The sequence below is a fragment of the Clinocottus analis genome, unplaced genomic scaffold (assembly GCF_023055335.1).
Source record: "Clinocottus analis isolate CAN_PGR_092001 unplaced genomic scaffold, fCliAna1.0.p SCAF_16, whole genome shotgun sequence".
NCBI lineage: Eukaryota > Metazoa > Chordata > Actinopteri > Perciformes > Cottidae > Clinocottus > Clinocottus analis.
The window spans coordinates 13,604,450-13,618,731 of record NW_027175887.1 but is presented as its reverse complement, the minus strand read 5'-3'; the positions used below and the strand labels follow the sequence as shown (position 1 = coordinate 13,618,731).

Genomic DNA, 14,282 nt, shown 5'->3' with positions numbered 1-14,282 from the left:
CGTCAGAGCTCGATACAGCATTGCAGAGTCAGGCCGGGGCCTTTCCTCTGTCTGCCTCGCCGGCTGGCTGGAGGCGCCGCGGCACTGGCATACTGATCCTGGTGATGACACTATAAATATTGATGATGACGACGGCAAGAAACTGCGCATGAGAGCGTGTGTACATGAAGTGAAAAAAAACCCCGATGACCAAAGTGCGACGCTTAACAGTTATTTATTTTAATTTTTTTTTTTATCTCTCCTTGTTTTTTTGCTCGCTCCTTGTGACTCAAGCCCGACACAGACAGGTTTTTGGTTTCCACGGCGCTTGGAGAGATGACGCTGATGATGATGATGATGATGAGGCGCCTGGAGAGAAGCGTGGGCGCACTGTCGCACAAGATGACGCGTAATCAGACGTCATTTTTTTTGGGGAGGTTGTCATATCGTTAGGCGGTGGCGGTGGCGGTGGCGGTGGGAGGCGGGCGCTGACGTCACGGCGGCTCCAGAAGAGGGTCGACGACGAGGCAGCGGGTTCCCCCCGGAGGCCGCCAAGAGCCACGGAGGAGGCGGTGAGTGAACCTCGGCGCCATCGCTGTGATGAATCGCAGGTTGGGCTGCGTGGTTAAGACGATTACTCTCAGCGCCGTCATGTGACTCCGTACATGCCTCTCCGCCGTTTGCGTTCTCGCTCCCTGGACTCTCTCTCCGCTATATGGAGAGTGTTGACTCAGTTGTGCTAGTTTATTTATATATTTTGCCCTTCTTGCACTTTTCTTCCGTGGTGGCTTTTGGAAAGGGTGGGCGCAGCGGGGTGAGGCTCAAATTTCCCTGCGCGGACGACAGGAACAATGGCTGTTAATTGGACGGGCGTGGTGTACTATCGGACGCACACCACTGATACGCAAGTGAGTCGTCTTTATTGAAATGGAGAGAGAGCTAGAAACCAGGAAACGCTTATTTGGAGCATCCAGAGCCATTTCCTGTGGTGACCTCTGTCTAGCGAAGCGTCACAGTGGCCTGCAGAGGCCTGTCCGCCTTCACTCACACGTGTTGTCGTTTTGGAAGTTGTTTTTTTTTTTTGCGAGAGCGGAAGCAGATTGGATCCAGGAACTTTTTTTTCCCATCACGCAGCAGGGTTTTTTTTTTTTTTTTTTTTTTTTTACTGAACCGATGGCCCCGCTTCGGGAGCTGCAGAGCAGGGCCGCAGACGCCCCGAAGCCCCCGCCGACGTGACGGAGACGCGCAAGATGGTGAGTGGTTACTATGGCAGGTTACTATGGCAACCTCAGGTCTCTGTGAGAGCTTCCATTTCGCGCAGCGTGGGAGAGAGAGAGAGAGAGAGAGAGATGGAGGGAGAGAGAGAGAGAGGTGGAGAGAGAGAGAGGTGGAGAGAAGAACCCGCAGAGAGAGAGAGAGAGAGAGAGAGAGAGAGAGAGAGAGAGAGAGAGAGAAAGAGAGGAGAAGGGTGGAGAAATCAGCAGAGGAGGTGAGGTGTGGAAATAAACAAGCCTTAGGTGTAGGGAAAGGGAAAAAAAGGAGGCTGGGGAGGTGGAGAGAGGAGCAGATGCAGGGGGGAAAGAAGAGAGGAGTGTAAAAGGAGAGAAAGTGATGGAGGTGTGTGAGTGATGGGGTGAGACTGAGGTGTGAGAGGAGCAGACCGAAGGGGCCGGGGGAGACGATCACGTGGCCCGCTAGACCAGATCCGCACCGCATCCACACGGGCGCGCTTCGCCTTGTAATCACTCCGGTGCCTCCCCCCCCCCCGCTCTCCCCCCCCTCACCTCTCTGATTTCGCTGGATCGGGAGAAGCCGTCGCGTCAGTCTCGGTGACTGGTCTCCATGGAGGCGTCCATCAGTCAGTCCGTGTCAGCGTTGCGCGGGCTCGGCCTTATCGTGTTTGTCAGTGTGAGTGTTTATCTGTCTGTGTGTTAGTCGGCGTGTCACTCATAGGGAGGGGAGGCCGGGGCGAGGTCTGAACGCGACGGGGGCCGAGAGAGCGCCGCTTATCACGCGTGCATGCACTCGCCGTTTGTTTTTGTTTGTTTGAAAAAAAGAAGAAAAAAAAAGAGGAAGACATTCATACACAACAACTGCAAGGTGACGTGTACAGTCACGGAGCTGGAGACGCACAGACAGGTGGACACATGTAATTAAAGCGTATCCACCTCTGCTCCACGTGTTGCACCACACTGTCTGAATGTTTATTCCCCCCTTTTTCACGTCTGAATTCCTAATTAAACACTGAGCCCCGTGACAGTGTAAGATCTACTGCGGAGGACTGCTGATGCTGCACTGCTTTGTCTTCTGCATATCTTAAATGTTATCTTGTCCACTCAGTGCAATGTGCCACAGTGTGCAGCAACATGACACTGTCAGAACGCCGTGTGTCTGATTCACGTTCATACTGTGGTCTTTGAATACCAGGGGTGCGGGGGGAAAAATCGATACAGCGTGGTATCGCGATATTTTGCGTGGCGATATTGTATCGATACACGGAAGCCGAGTATCGATCTTTTATTTAATCAATTCTAAACTTTTTGCTCCTGGAATAATGAAATCTATTTATTTTTTTGTTGACAAAGTTTTCCTTTGGAGACAATTTCAGGTAATATATCGCAATACATGGCAATACTCTACGTATTGCAATATCGTTATAATATCGTATCGGGACTTAAGTATCGTGACAATATCGTATCGTGATTCCCACCCCGATTGAATACCTTACTTTATTTTACACTGGAGATATACAGATGTGTGTTCACTCAGTGTTCCCCTTCTTGTGTTTACAGTGGAGCTGACATGAACTGTCAATAGGAAGTCCACGTTGTCACTGTAGCATCACCCATTGGTTGGTGGGCCGCCACTCTGAAGCCTCCATTTCCACATTTGTCGCCATATTTCTTTTTGCAACCAAAAGGGACTTTTATTTTATCGATGACTGTATGCGTGACCTTGACCTTGAGTCGTGAACTAATACTTGTAATGACACAGACGCGAACATGTTGCTGCAACGGAGCTCGGGTGCAGCGGTTAGGTTCAGTGCGTGTTCACGACATGCGTTTGGGTCTGTTGAGTTCCTGCCAGCCCACAAACTGAAATATGTCTTTTGTGGGCTGCCGAAATCAGAAAACATGTGATTCAACGAGTCAATTCACATCTGGCTTCCCTTCCCATCTCACATGCAGGCTCCGGTCCGGCTCCACCCACGGCCAGCTAACCGGGCGTTTCACAAGAAGAGGCTTAAAGGCGCTAAAACGGAGCGTAAATACATATATTCAGACGTGATACCACATGATGTTTTAAGCATAACAGCTGCATGCGAGCACGTTGTCGCAAAAACCCCCAAATACATGCATGCGCCTGAACGCGAGACATGTTTCCTTTAACTTTCAAAACAGCACCCGTTAATGTCAAAGTCTCGCTGCTCCGGCGCTGTTGAAACTGAGCAAGTTCACCGCTCCAATTAGAGAATCAGCGAGCTGTGTCCGGGTGTGTGGAGGCGCAGCACGCCAGCCTCCTCCTGTTAGATTAATACTGAACAGTAAGAGTGCACACTCTGGGGCGCTGCACCACCTAAATTGTGCAAACCATCTTTTCCCCTCAGCAGTGCGTTGCACACAAATAAATGAACATCGAGGCAGGAAGTGACTCACAGGAAGAATCCACGTCTTTAAATTCTACAGTTTTAAAAGCTGTTATATGTTAAACAAAATGGCGGCATGACGCAAACTTTGGGCCTCATGCTGCAACATGGTTTTAAATGATCTTATGTTACTCTTTTAGTGGGAAAAAGCAAACGCAACAAAGCGTAACGATGTGATTGTGGCGAATCCCACTTGATAAATTAAGGAGGTGTGGCTGATTGTTTATAATTAATAACGGTAACGCCCCCTACATATTACATAAGGGCAGCTGGTCTGCAAATAATCTGGCGAAAAGCCCCAAAAAGTGGAAAGATGACGTTCAAAAAAAGGCTGTCAGAAAAACTTCAGCTGTTGTAAAATGGAGTTTAGGTTGAATAAACATAAACAAAGTCAATATAAAACCAAGAAGCAGCGTCACTGTGTCAGCCAGTCAGAAGATGAACATACGTCATCTTCTGAGGGTTTTTATATTCTCATGAGGTCGATGGACCAGCAGGATTTCCTTAATAATCCAATCATTATAATTACTTTAAATCACATGATCTAAATTTGATAATATGATATTCACGCATTAATAAAAGAAAGTACAGTACAATATTACAATCTGCTGTCCGTAAAAACAAGATGTTTCTTTTCCAAATGTTCTCTAACTTAAAAAAGATCCAAAAATATAAAACACGGCTGAATCCCAGAAATCAATGGGTGCTAACAAAATAATATAAAATTGTGCATACTAACCAAATAAGAGGAATATTTGTTCTCGCATGGCTTCCTGCATGAGGCCCATTGTAGTATTTGTAATTACTACAATTACCCAGAGCCCCATTTTTGTTGCTTAGCTGCAAAACATTTCCATCAGTTTGCATTGAATTCATTGAAATATTTCAATGATGTACCAAAAGTAATCCGTCTGTGTAAATATATAATTCACATTTCTAAACTATAAATATATACTTTTACATGCCGCCTTATTGTTTCATGGTAGTGCAGTTTTAATTGTTGGCCACTTTCAAATATTTATTGCTCTTTTCATGATGCCTTCACATGCTGGTGAGATGCTCGGAAATATGACATCCGATAGTTGTCGAAGCTGCCAAACAGACACACGCGGCAGTATTTTGTCAGAAATCTAAACCAGGAGAAGCAAGTATATATTTAGTTGAAAGAAAATTGTGAACTTGACAAGTAAATATTGTGATGCTGCTGTTCCACTTCAATATTATCACAAGTGATTGTAGAACAATCGTAATAGCATCAATAATCCACGGGAGTGTCAGGGAAAGAACAACTCATCTCCAGTTTTATCCAAACTAAAATTAGTTTTTTGGTCTCAACAAATGCACAAATGTGTTGCCAGAAAAGCAAAAGGATCCATGCAGAAAATGACTCTAATGGCTCTAATGAGGCGTTCACACGTTTGTTTTATTAAGGACTGATTTGTGTTTGGAAGCAAACCTTCATCTCTGAAAACTGAATATAATCTGGGAGGAGGTGAGATGTCTCTTGCCTCTCCGACTGTAAAGGAACCCGACTCTGCTCACACGTGTGGTACATGTAGGAAGTAGCTTGTGTATTTTGGTATTATTATCTAACTTTCTCCTACTTTTCTTCGTCCGGTCTGTTCGAGGAAACCCGGCGAGACTCACTAACTCTCCTGACTCCAGATAACCGGGAGCGTGAACATCGTGAATGTCACCTGTGTGTGAGTGAGCGCATGTGCATGGGAATAATAAATGAGTAATAATACCATATGAAGCTACACGTCTCGCCTCATATGTCCTCTATTGATGTCCTGCTTTTAGAGATCCATAAAGAAAAGTCTACAGTTACTGAAGTGATGAAGAAATGGCTCCATATAAAAAATGTCTTGCCACCTCAAGGCCATCCATGACTTCAAACAGAGGGGGGGTCAACACATATTGTAGTGTTGTACAATATAATTTACTATTTTAATCATTGGAGACATTGTCAGGCTTTATGAATACATTTAGAATGATATCGGTCTATAATTAGAATTGCAGAGTCAGGATGATGTCATCCTAATTATGAAACGTGAGGTTTCAAACTTGTTTCAATGTAATGAAATATATAATCCGTTGGTTAAAAACTGTAAAATTGTGTTCTGACCTAAGAGACAATTTGAAATGCAAGAAAAAGCTTCGCAAATATTTTCGGTTCTCGCATGAGGACGACTGAATGACCCCATCCCATCAATCCAACCCAACAGTCACACAGAGTCAAAGTTGACACTCACACAGTTTGACCTCCCGAAAGAAATCTCTCACACACACACACACACACACACACACACACATTCGAGGTTTCTCCTGAGCATAAAACAAAAACATCGAGGGCAACATGAAACACAGAAATGCTGAACCAAGTCCTCCTCTCCATAACAGCTGGGGGGCAACAAACGCTCAGCTCAGAAAGACTGCGAAAAGGTTTGAGAGCAACTTCCCAAAAAAAAAATTGTGCAGTTTACAATGCTCTGTAAATGGCTGAGAGACATTTTGATTAGCTGCTGGCTTCGGCTTCCCCCTTTGGCGCGCGGGAATTGAATTTATCAACACACTTAACAACCTTAAACACGGATTAATTGTTCACCAAATCGGCGCCCCGACCACGCGGCGCCACAGAACGGACGGCCATAACTGGATTGCATTTGAAGTCGAGAGCCGGCGTATAGTGAACGTGAAGACGTTAACGCTAAAACCACTTTTATCCCAGCATGTCGTGACAAGTGGTATGAAGCCCCCGGCTGGGGATTTGAACATGTGGGGTAGGTAATGTAATGTCTGTTAATGGCAGCGCTTTAGCAGGGTGATGAACACTGTGGCTTTTAATCTGCAGCTCTGCCCCCCCCCCCCTCTCCTCCCCTCTCTGAAGGGGAGGAGGTCCCTGCTCCTGTAGGAGCAATCCTGAATAGATCAGGGCTCCTCTCTGCATCCTGCATCCTAATGAGAGCGGCAGCGCGTCTTTGGACACTCTGAGTGGGAGGACGAGGCGGAGACGGAGACAGTGCAGAGGGGGGCTGCGGTATATCCCATTTGACAAGGACGAGTGGTGATTAAAACCGCTGAATGCTCCGGTTTAAGAAACCTCATCAGGCTGTTGTGCTGTTTTCTAAAAATAAGCACTTATTGTAATATTGCTCCAATAAACCAAACCGAAGTGTGTGTTGTCGGGGTGGAAAAACACACACATGAAATGCGTGAGACTGTAACAGCATCTGAGGCCGCACGTCCTGTCATGAGATGAAATTAAGAAGCTTAATAAGTAAACAGGGAGGCAATGAGGAGGAGTTCTGTCTAATTAATAGTTTATCACACAATCATAAGCTCAATTGACCTTCTGTACGTTCAGTTGAGGAGTACAGAACGAGAGATTAGCTCAACTGGTAACAAGGCTTTATAAGACATCCAAAGTGCATTGACTGCGTTATGGATATGGTATATTTATTACAAAAGGAACAGGATCTAAACCAATGTGAGGGGAAATGCTCTGCCGTGTTCTGCGTGGCGTTGTGTAGTCGTCTGAGGTGTGTGATGGTGAGTTTGTTTCAAGAAAACATTGACGAGCGTATAATCTTTTCATAATCCATTTTAATGCAATTTAACTCTCATGCGCTCATTCATCTCATGATGAATTTGACCAAAGGCGTGGGATGAAAAAGTTTAGATTATTGGTGAATTCTCAAAGGCAAGGGTAGGATTATCCTGAAAAACAATGTATGGACTCATCAAAACATAAATATGGCGGTTGGTTTACATCGTAGTGTCCAAAATGTCGACTACTCATAATTGTATCTTTTTTGACATTGTCATAATTAGCTCATCATTTCTCTAGTTTCCAGTTTCTGCTAACAGTTTAGCTAAGGCCCCATCTTGTTTAAAACGCAGGTGATTTTTGACACCTTTTTGTGTTTTTTATTATTATTATTATTATTACACTGTTTTGTTTTGTAGTCCAGTTAAAAAATGTGCAACTATGCTGTCAGGCAATGTGGCCTGCAGCTTATTATGTGGTTGGATTGGAGTGCAGTGTTATTATCTCGTGGGGTGAAAAAGGGTTGCAATGTGACTTTAATGTGTTTGGGCCACTTCAGAAGGATTCCTAGTATCGCATATCTGTCCACAGGACAGCTTTGTCAGTGTAACATTAAATCCTAGCGGATATAGATCTCTGTAAACCAAATTCCCCTCCTCCCCCCCCCCCTCTCATTCCCCAGTTTGCCCCATTACAACCAGCCTCTTAATGACACCCGCTATCAAACACAGATTAGGTCAATAAATGCAGACTCATTTATGCCTCTACACAAACCTTTACTTGTGTGGAAATCACTGCGTGCAATAGGAGAAAAGAAGAAAAAAAAAATCAATATCAAAGTACACAATAGCGGTGTTTTCACCTGTATCTAGTAGCGTGCTGGCATTACACACCTCTGTCCTGAAATCCCTGTCCAGGGGGGGAGTTATCGACTGGCACCATTGATTCACCTGTACTAACATCTAACGTCTGAATATTTCAATAACCTGGGGGGCTCCGTCCCCTGGGAGCCAGACGTGAATCAGGTATAACTGAGGCAGCACAAAGGACGTTAGTACTCTATTAGTCACAGTGCTTACAGCGTGTGTCTGTCCGTGTGTGTGTGTGTGCGTGTGTCTGTCTGTGTGTGCGTGGGCAAGTGACGTCAGGGCTTCATTCACCAGCAAGGCCAGAGCTCGTCCAGCTTCCTTTCAGTGCCGTGGGGTGGGAGGGTACGGCGGAGGAGGCCGGCAGAGGAGACAGAGGGAAGGAAGTGCCGGGCTTCCTCTCTCCCATCCAGCACAAAAACACCCCTAATTTAAAAGCTATTCACAAGCACCTTCTGTCATAGCCCCGCATTTCCCCCCCCCCGCCCTTGCACGATCATTAAAATGAGAAAACCCTCTGCGTGACTCTGCTACTTCTGCAGAATAAAACTGCTTCTTTTTTTTTTTTCTTCTTCTTCTTCCCCCGTTAAATCAGGGCTTCTGTGTCCTGATGCAGAATTTCCCTTTTCATTTTTTAAAAGCCCCCTGGTCTTTCATCCCAAAGTCAATTTTGCCTGGCGGTTAGTCAAATGCTTTAAATGTTTATAAGTGCCTGTGAAGAGTGTAAGCTTTAAGTGTGATAGACTACCCTGGGACCAGGACGGGGCTGAGTGTGAAGGAAAAACGAGGCTATAGATGAGCAAACTGGGCTAAAAATGAATGCTGGTTGGTGGCAGACTGTGGAAGGTCTGGATGGGATTATAATGGGCTGATTATGGTGGAATTGTTTCAATGGCAGGATTACTATCTGACATAACTATAGAGAGATGCTGAAACAAATTCAATTTGTCTCATTATGTTATTTGAATTATTAAATAAGTATTTATCTTCGATGGCACCGTTTATATTTGGTTTGGCCCCCGCGTACTTTATGATATTCTGCATGATGTTCTGCATGATGTTCTCTATGATATTCTGGATTTTATTCTGCATGATGTTCTGCATGACGTTCTCTATGATGTTCTGCATGATGTTCTGCATGATGTTCTCTATGATATTCTGCATTATGTTCTGCATGATGTTCTGCATTATATTCTCCATGATATTCTCTATGATGTTCTGCATGATGTTCTGCATGATGTTCTGCATTTTATTCTGCATGATGTTCTGCATGATGTTCTGCATTTTATTCTGCATGATGTTCTGCATTTTATTCTGCATGATGTTCTGCATTTTATTCTGCATGATGTTCTGCATGATGTTCTGCATGATGTTCTGCATTATATTCTGCATTATATTCTCCATGATGTTGTGCATGATATTCTGCATTTTATTCTGCATGATGTTCTGCATGATGTTGTGCATGATGTTCTGCATTATATTCTGCATTTTATTCTGCATGATGTTCTGCATGATGTTCTGCATGATGTTGTGCATGATGTTCTGCATGATGTTCTGCATGATGTTCTGCATGATGTTCTGCATTATGTTCCGCATGATGTTCTCTATGATATTCTGCATTTTATTCTGCATGATGTTGTGCATGATGTTCTGCATGATGTTCTGCATGATGTTCTGCATGATGTTCTGCATTATATTCTGCATTATATTCTCCATGATATTCTGCATGATATTCTGCATGATGTTCTGCATGATGTTCTGCATGATGTTCTGCATGATGTTCTGCATGATGTTCTGCATGAGCAGCTCTTTTCCTGATTGTGACGAACCAGATGTTGCAGTGACGCGCGCCTCCTAAATGACAATTTAGTGGCTGTTTTATGTTAACACCGAGAGTATAATAATATCATATATCATATTATTATCATATTAGCGCTGATTTATCATATCCTAACTGGGTCTGCTTCGTATGAACTGTGCAGCACGGAGATCACACTTGTGATAGAGCATGTCCGCCATGGCCAGCGAGGGCCTGGAGAAATTAACGTCGGGGAAAGTGAAAGAGCTCCGGCTTGATTGTGTTGTGGGCCGTCATATTCCTTTCTAATAAGAAGCAGTGAGATGAGACTGATTTGGTTTGGCGCTTTGTGTTCAAACGCAGTTCACTGGAGGGGCCGGCCTCTTTGGAAATCAGAATCACTTTAAGAAACGATGATTGAGCCGATGTGGTGTTTAGAGGACATTTGTCCGCTGGTCAAACGACTTTCAAATAATGAGAAATCAGAAAACGTCAACATCTCGCTGGAAATGCGGTGTTGGTGGATTTGGCGACGTCTTATTTACCGGCAAGTGTCCCAGAACACTGTGGACAGCAAAACAAAACTATTGTTGTTTTAATGAATTGCAAAGCATTGGTTGGCCTTTTTTTTCCATCATTATGTGAGCCACTGTGATCTGATTTAATGTTGCACACAGCATGAGTCTGCGAAGTGGGGATGTAGTCTGTCGCCTCCAGCTCCTCATCTAACAGCTCGCTGGCTGCTCCGAACTTTTCCATTATACCTGCATTGTTTCAAACTGAGTTGTCCAAATATACAGAAAAATGGCCATTGTTTTGTTATGTTTTGTAGATGCATTTTGATTGCCAAGCTCACTGACAAACACACTGCATTTAATGTGACTACTATAATAGAAGTAGACTTGAGTTGTGCCAGTTTAAAGTATTTAATGTGAAGCTGCAGCGGTGATGAAATGTTTTGTTTGCATTACGAGGTTTTTTCCCCAGTACTGTCACTAAAGAAGCCCCAAACTGCAAATATATACATATTGCAATGTACCTTATTTGACAATAGATAGTGACTTAACAGACACTCATGCAAATGAAATCTTAGAGATGAGATCATATCATATGACGAATCCATCAAGCTTTCTTACCCGACTGAAGTTGCACTCAGCTCTCCTGAGCTTTAAAGTCACAGTGCGCAACTTTTGACAGAAGAAAAAACACCGTTGTCTTCTTACGAATGAAAAGTTCAATGATATCCAGGTTTTGACGTCCAACTTCACTGTGTTGGTTCATTCTCACAGTTCTCATAGCATGCTTTTCCATCGCGGCAGGCAACACAACAACAAAAAACACAACCTGCACAGCACCAAGCAGCAGACAGACAAAGTCAGCAACTAACTGGTTGACGTAGTGGAGCATTTAGCAGAACAAAGAGTTATTTTTCCTCATAAGTTGGTGAATAAATCAGGTACTTACATTCGCCATGTGGCCGCAAAACAACTTCAAATGAACACGTCGCTCCACATCTATGTACATGTGTGAGTAACTGATTGTTAACATGTAAGTCCTGTCCACTCAAATGCTGAGTATAAGTCTATCAGCTTGTTTTCACTGTGCCTAAATTCACATTTAATGTTTATTGCGAGAAAGTGAATTATTAGCATGATGCGTAAAACGCGTTGCACTTCCAACATGATCAACCCTTCTTTTCCTCTCTTCGTGTATCAAACTGTATTGACCAGGGTCACAGTCAGTTCACCATTGAGATGAGCACCCAAAAAAATGGAAAATCAAGAAAATATCCACAAATTATCCTCTGTTTGACACGAGAAATTCATTCTCCCAAGAGACTTCGCCCCCTAGCGAGGCCTCAGGTGCCAAGACTGTGTCAGTGTGTGAGGAGACATGCTCTCGTCGCTGTTGGCATTCATACTGAAGTGAGAAGCAGACGGGTTGGAGAGAACAAGGCAGGAGGTGGATCTGGGTTCTTACTCCTGCCCTCGTTCTCACCCCCCTTACACTAACTCGCAGCCAGTCGCAGCCAATTAGACCACAAACATTGTTCCTTTTTACAGACATCTTGTGTGCTGCAAATTCTGCGAGGCGTTTTCTGCATTTTTTATATATTTTTTTTTTATTGGAATCTGATATGTTGGCTGATATTAATGCTGTTTCGATTGAAGGAGACGATTGTATTTTTTTTTTCCGGGCGGTAAAGTCTTTGAAGCAGCAGTTACAGTACAACACGGGCCACTAAAAGCGTGTGCCAAAACAAACGATAATATTACAAATGTAGCTGCTTTCTGGGGAATTTGATTATTGAATTCAGCCCAGATTAACAGCTTTCAATGGTGTCGTTGATCAATATTGATATTGTCCATCATATCAGACATGGATCAATGCTTGCTGAATTTTAATCAGAAGTAAATTGATTAAATTGCCTCAGTAAATTGACTGAATCAGCAGCTTCAATGAAACAAACCACATTTGTGGGTTAACAGCATCAGCAGCTACACAGTCGGTAAACTTGCTTTCTGCCGTTTGGGACAAAATCTGTCTTTAGTTATTGTTTCAAATTACTTCCTTGTCACAGAAATTGGGGTGTGTGAGAGCAGCACTGTGTTAAAGCCTCACCGGTACAACTCTGTTTGCCGAGATGTCGCCGCGATCAGGAAAGGTCACGGCTCTATTCCCACCGCACACAACCGACATGATGAGCTTTTATCTTTTTTTTTCTCCTTCTCATTGAGCTGCCATCTTGGGGCGTGCCGAGTTATTATTGATGTGCAGACAAGACACGGGGGGGGGGAAGGCTCGTCGTCCCGTCTGTTTCGACTCACCGCTTGTTCGACTGTCAGCAGAGCTTTTTGGTTATCTCTCTGAGTGTCTCTCATTCGGTATATTTGTGAGAGAAGTTTCAATCTAATCATCTGTCCATTCATGGTCAGTGTACTGACGGTAACTCCTGTCTTTTGTAGAAAGGAAAATAAATCCTATATGGCTTATTCTGTGCTTCTTTTCCCACCCTCCACACTTCACATTGTAGGTCTGTGGTCACAGGCAGACATGTAGTGAAGGGTAAAATTATCGAAACTCAATTACCCAACCTTTAGAGGCTGACATAAATCTTTATGAACTAAAACTCACAGAAGGATACATCGCTGCAGCTCGGATCAAAAGCATAAAAAGGGTCTTTTAACCTCTTCAACCCTCTGGAGCCTTTGGCAAGTCAAGCACACTGGCCAACCGAGCACGAATGCACACAACTTGATTTTGAATTCCTGTCAAGATCCTAAAAATATCAAATATGTCAGACTGAAGAGCTGTCTGTGCATGTGATCCTCGTATCTAGAATTTCATATCTGTTGGAATCATACAGCTTTAAAAATGGTCTTGAATTTTAATATTTGACAGAACAGAGAATATACTGTATGTGTAATGCTGTCCAACAATGTGGGAAACATGTTTTATTCAACTTTGAAGATACTCTTTGAAGCTCAAGGGGAAATTTAAGTGGAATACCGGGAACATTCTGGGTCGACGATTAAAGGGGGCGAAAATAAACCGCAATTATATTATTTTCTGTCACTATATTTACAGATCTATTCCAGTAGTTGTGAATACTTCATCCCACTTACCAACTTGTATATTTTACATCCCTACAAACCATTTTTCAACCTCAGTGCTTTAGAAGTGTTACAGTTCCAAGAATCCATTGGTGGCCATTCATGTCTGTAGAAAAGTTATTCGCGGTACAGAAACTGGTTTGAGTTACAGTATGCTGTTGTGAGGTAATGCAGTGCAGCCTTTTCAAAACAATCTGAATTTTTTTTCTATCAGTGTTAATGTAACAGGCCAAAAATGATGCAGACATGATGTTCACTGTGGAATACACATCTTCGTACAATAATTGAAGCCGAGCCGGACGCTTGTGGACACTTATGGACGCTTGTGACTTTTAATGCATGTAAGTGTGTCCCACTGGTTGGATTATGGCAACTGTACTGTTGCAGTTACAGCTGATGACGCTGTACAACCTGCGGTTCCACTCCGGCAAACACTGGAGCCATTGTAAGCACTGTTAGCACTGTTATAACTGTTAGCTTCTAGCACTGTTTGCACTGTTATAACTGTTAGCTTCTAGCACTGTTTGCACTGTTATAACTGTTAGCTTCTAGCACTGTTTGCACTGTTATAACTGTTAGCTTCTAGCACTGTTTGCACTGTTATAACTGTTAGCTTCTAGCACTGTTAGCTTCTAGCACTGTTTGCACTGTTATAACTGTTAGCTTCTAGCACTGTTTGCACTGTTATAACTGTTAGCTTCTAGCACTGTCAGCTTCTAGCACTGTTCATGCTGTTAGCTTCTAGCACTGTTAGCTTAAGCCATTGCCATGTTAGGAGACGTTGAGCAACAACATATATATGCTCTGAATTTCATATTTAGCATCTTTT

At 43.6% G+C, this 14,282-nt stretch overlaps 1 protein-coding gene across 4 annotated transcripts in view; it reads left to right on the top strand.

Annotated features, from left to right (window-relative positions):
- The window catches only part of lrrc4ba (leucine rich repeat containing 4Ba), a 37,124-nt gene that overhangs the window by 6,637 nt on the left and 16,205 nt on the right, over positions 1–14,282 (top strand). The window contains exon 1 of one of the 4 annotated variants that reach the window (XM_068578575.1): positions 1,212–1,232. The exons of 2 other annotated variants lie outside the window; for them this stretch is intronic. The gene's annotated coding sequence lies outside the window, so the exon portion shown is untranslated. Of the gene's footprint in view, positions 1–1,211; positions 1,233–13,775; positions 13,899–14,282 lie in introns of those variants that run through there. One more of the 4 variants, XM_068578574.1, reaches the window with a different exon arrangement.